The sequence below is a fragment of the Balaenoptera acutorostrata genome, chromosome 7, assembly GCF_949987535.1.
Source record: "Balaenoptera acutorostrata chromosome 7, mBalAcu1.1, whole genome shotgun sequence".
NCBI classification, from domain to species: Eukaryota; Metazoa; Chordata; class Mammalia; order Artiodactyla; family Balaenopteridae; genus Balaenoptera; species Balaenoptera acutorostrata.
The window spans coordinates 11,542,165-11,547,508 of record NC_080070.1 but is presented as its reverse complement, the minus strand read 5'-3'; positions in this window follow the sequence as shown (position 1 = coordinate 11,547,508).

Genomic DNA, 5,344 nt, shown 5'->3' with positions numbered 1-5,344 from the left:
CACTCTTTTCATAAAGCTAGCTTTTTATTATTAATATATGATATATTAATATGTATGTATTATAAGTAAACTAACAACTGATTCTTCTTAATAGCAATAACAGTAATTATAATCCAAATTTTTTGTTCACACCAGTATTTGAACACTGGCCATATGGCTCAAACAGAGCCATATCCAACCTTATATTTTCCAGGTGAACTCTCCCTTATTTTCCCAGAGAGGTAAAATATCAACGTCTGAATGATACACGTGTAAAAAAATTTTTTAGTTGAATGATTACTTCCTTGCTTGAAGTTGCTAAGACTTTCTGAGCACCTTTAGAGCTGACTTCTGTAAGACTGAAACTGTCTTTAGGAATTTAATATATATTTGTTTAATCAGGTTATTCTCACCTAATCTGGGAAATTAAGAGACAATTGGCTTCAACTTGTCTTTAGATCCTTGGTTTTAAAAACAACAACAACAACAAAAGCTTAGGTATGAGTAATCTTTCTTGAATTGAATTACTAATTTTTTTATACTTTAGGTTTCAGAAAGTTGGGCACAGTTCTACTTATTGTTCCTTCCTTCTTCAGATTTCCAGAATTTAACTCAATTTTTTCTTTAATCCTGCTTGGCATCAGTGTGTTAGAAACGTAGCAGTTTCTCATGAGAAATTGTGAAAACAACCATTAACGAACACCTTTTGGACAGACTGTATTTGAGGCATATATGAATATATAGTATTTTGTTGGTTTTTTTGAGCTAAACCAGGTAGGAATAATGTCTTCAGGAGACAAACCACAGTCCTTTTTATTGCTCCTTTGCTGAATTGTAACAAGCTTGGAGCTTAAAATCCTATAGATATGTGCTGAATCACTTCCTTTGGGCCCTTGACCACATTGAATTTCCATCTGTTACTTTTACCTAATCACAACTTAGAGTACTACTTTGTAAAGTTTATTTTCACCATCAACTTTTCACTTAGAGTTAACTGTGATCTTAAGATTTTTACTGTGCAGTACTTGCTCTGTCATTTATAAAATGTCATTTATAATGACTTTAATAAGATCAGCTTGCATGTTAGTATCCGGAAGGCTCACAGTTTGAGATGTGTTTATTCTCCCTAATTTTGTTTTCTCTTAAACAACTTCTATATCCACGACACGAGGTAAAATGGATTTTGGTCCTAGGATGACTGATTCTTTTTTTTTTTAATTAGCCTTTGGGATAGAAGTTGTTTAAAAGTCTTTGAAAATGTAAAGAAATTACATTCACAGGCTCTCCTTCTTTTACATACATATTTATCCCCCTGAAATAAACCCAACATCCTTTTGGACCCCATGTTGCTCTACCCATAATTGTCTGCGTGCTTTAAGGTATTTAGTGCCCTTATCATAACCTCTTCTTGTTAATGAGGTCAAATTAGAAATGCAATATTTTGGTACGGTGGCCCTTTATAGACACAATCGTTCCTCACCCACCTACCCCGAGACACATCACTGAGACTTGTGCATGTTTGTGCTCGGTTTTCCAAACCTCTGCGTAAATACCTTTTGGTGGTGGTGACTTGGCCCTATCACTCACAGAGTTCAGTTACCTTAGAGCCTTACCTTGCTATTAACATGACTCAGGAGCTGCATGATTACAGCAGCTCAAAGCCTGTTGTTTAATGTAATCTTCTAACTCTGAAATCAGGTGTGCCAGGGGACCAAAGGTTACAAGCAAATGAGCTAAAGGGAAACAGGTGCCAGACTTAGTCATGATTCAAATGGACTGAGAACATTCTCTATACTTAATGGCTTTTGACACATTTCTTCCAACCCACCCATTTTCAATGACAATTACGGAGTGGAAATTTCACTATCCTCTTCCTTGGAAGAGGAAGAAGCAAAGCATGCCTTCAGTCTGCAGAATTCTCAGGGAAGGTCCCCAAAGCGAGGCTACGGCACAAAGAAGACTCAGGGAGTACAGGTGAGTGGGAGCTTGTGAAGGAAAGGAGCTGGGTTGGTGTGAGCTGTAAACTTTTTCCAAGCTGGTGAGGGAGCTCAGAGGGAGTGACTACAGATCCCAGCTGCTTGGTGCATGAGTCAGGGCCCTGAGGGCTAGAGCCTGCTACAGGGAGGGGCCTGAGTCTGGCCCACAGAGTTCCCCAGGAGCACCAATGGGCAGACAGATATTTTCCTGGCAGTTCACCTGAGCGATTCAGAGAGGCAATTATCTCTGAACAATGCAGATGGAAAGCCAGGAGTAGAGCAGGAGCTGGGTCAGTTTGCACTGCGTGAGATGGAGGCTCTAAATCTGCTCACAGGCCACAGGGCTCCAGGGAGAAAGTTCAGACTCTGCTGGGAAAAGTGCCTGAGGGCGACTGACCGTGGGAGACCATGGGAGAGTCCACAAGAGTCACGAATCCAGCAAGAGACTTCAGCCATCACAGAAGCAGCCTCAGGGAGAAAAGGAAAACGCAGAAGAAAACGAGGGATCCGTGGGTGAGCCTCATCCAGCCAGTTCTAGAGCGTTTCCTTATTGAGGCAAACCTGTGGGGATGAGACAATCATCCACTGTTGGAGTGGAAAGAACCCTAAAGATCTTTGTGTCTGACCCCTTCCCTGTCACAGTGGAGCCTGGTGAGGGGACATGATTGGCAGAAGGCCACACAGCCCGTGAGTCGTAAACTGCAAATCGCAACTGCCTGCTCGTTACCTCTGGGATTTAAGCACATGATCTGCTGAGCTTGTGCTGCTCACAAAGGGCTGAGGGTGGCTTGCCATAAAATGCAGAGATTGAGTAAACAGAACGTGTGGAGGCAGGTGATTTTTTGAGAAAGTGAGAGGAGCCGGTGGTCAGACTTGTGGAATGATTAAGAAGCAGATTTTAGTGATTGGATTGAGCTTGGCCAGGCAACAGACTGGAAAGAAAGATAAGGAGTGGTTTTTGCAGCCATTCATCATCCTTACACAGCAGGGCCCTAAGAACTGGAGAGTCTCAGGCGCGCGTGTGTGTGTATCTGTGTGTTCAGCTTTAGGGGAGGAAGGGACAAAAGGATCTTTAATAGAAGACGGAATCTATGCAGAGAGACGGGGCTTCCTCCTTGAAATCAAATGATACGGGCATTGACAAATAAAAGGGGAAAAAAAGATGAAGGAGCTTTCCAGTTGGAAATCAAAGAAAATGATGTATAAAATATTTTTTCAAACATTTGACAGTAAGTCCTTTAAATTGATTCTGGGGAGACATTTCAGTTCACTGGGTATTGAAAATGTACCTGATTTCACTGATCCAAATAACAAAGAGTTATAGGAAGTGACAGAAAAGTCAAACCAAAATGAATAATGGGCAAGAAGGTAAAATAAAGAAGTGGGCACATTGGGACACTTGGGGAGATTCAATGCTTGTTGTGGCTCGGGGGGGGGGGGCTCTGAATAACAGATTGCACCCCTGGCGGCTACAGGAATATGGATTGGGACAAGGGTGCCAAGCTGGAGAGAAGGGTGCCCTGGGTAGAATCAGACGGAAAGGATGACACAGCAGCAATGGGGCGAAAGTACGCCAGAAAGGACCATGGAATCTGTGTGGTCGGAAATTCCATTCTCAGACAATAAAACTGTGCATGGATGAATGTAGCTGAGGCAACTTGACCAGAGTAATGAGGCTAAGAAACAAAATGTGAAAGCTACACATGAAGATGCAGAAGCTATAAGGCTGAGGCAGAAGCCAGCTCCATGTTTTATAAATCATTCTCCTAGATGCCTGGGCTCTATAACCGGAGGTCAATTTGACATTCTCTCCTTCCTACCCAGACAATCACATTCTGTTGTTTTCCTCCTAGCATCACTCTCATTGATGGCTTCCCTCTTGTTCCCCTACCACTATTTTAGTCTCAACACCCCATTCGGGGACACTGGCATGATGTCCCCACTGGTCTCTGTACTCCCATCTTTTTGGAAGAGTGCATTGTAACGACCTCAGATTTGACTGTATTCTCTTTACACCTCTCATTAAGCTACCAGGTAATAAGCCTGGACCCACCCTAGCCATCCAGTCTCACCTCCCTCTTCTCACGTGGCCCCTTGTAGACACTTTGCTCCCCTCCAGGCCTGTTCCTTTCATGCATTCCAATTCCCTTTCCATCTTTGGAATATGCAGCTTCCTCTTCCCTTTTACCAGTGTTCTCTTCTCCCTCTTACATCTCACAACGATGTCCCTCCTTCTTTTTAAATCAAACGGTACTGAGTGTTGAAGTTATTTAAACACAGACTGAGGGTCTCTGGAGGGATTTTATTCTAAATCTAATCTAGATCACACCCATTGTTTTATCACACTTACGCCCACCTTCTGACCTTCTTTCTTATCTCCCTCTAAAGCAAAATACTTTGCTTCTTGAAGTTGGCACCTCCTGACATAGTTGACATCCTGTCCAAAATTTATTTTGCAACTTCGGACAAATACGTAAACCTCTCTTGCGTCTCAGATTTCCACCTGTCAAATGAATAATACCTTATAGGGTTGTTGTAAAATGAAATTCCCTATTAAAGAGCTAGATACACAATAAATGCTAAATAAATGGTTATCACCATCATTAGTGTTTTGAGGACCAGTTTCTGAGTAAAGTAAGTAAGCTATTTCAGTTCCTCCTTTGGTCTCATAAAACATACACAAAACTGGCTATCATTGATAGCCTCTTACGTATTAAGGATCTTGCAGCTTTTTACGTGATATATTGACATTCAGGAAGCAAGACCTATATCTGCATTTGGTGAAGTGGAAAATAAACTCAAAAGACCTCTCAGTTAAGGCATTCTTAGGAAATCATTGAAGCCTCATAAATTGGGATAATGAGATCTAATGTGCACAATTATTTGTCCAACCTCCTCTCCAGGCCTACTGACCCAGCTGGACTTTTGATCTTTCCCCATCCAGCGCCTCTTCCAGCTCTTTCCACCTCTACTCAGCCATTCCTTATCAATTTCAATGCCACCTTTTCTTTTGCCTCACACTTCTTTCCTTTGTTGGTGTTTCCCTGAGTCCATCCTAAGACCACTTCCTTCGTTCTACATGCTCTCTGTCTGAGCCATTTTGTATGGTCTCTTGACCTCAACTAGCATTTTCTGTGCTGAAGAAGCCCAGTGGTAACCTCTAGTCCTCACCTCTCTCACAGACCCTAGCTCCATATTTGTCTCCCTAGACATGTCCATCCAGATGAACACAGGAAGTAAAGCCTCAACACACACAAACTAAACGGCCTCCCTTTCCCCATATTTGCTCCATCCCCATTATTTCCTTTCTCAATTAACAGCATTTTTAAATTACCGAAGTCTTTGTCCTCTTCCCTTACTCTCTGATTCCTTTCAGCTAGTTTTTTCTC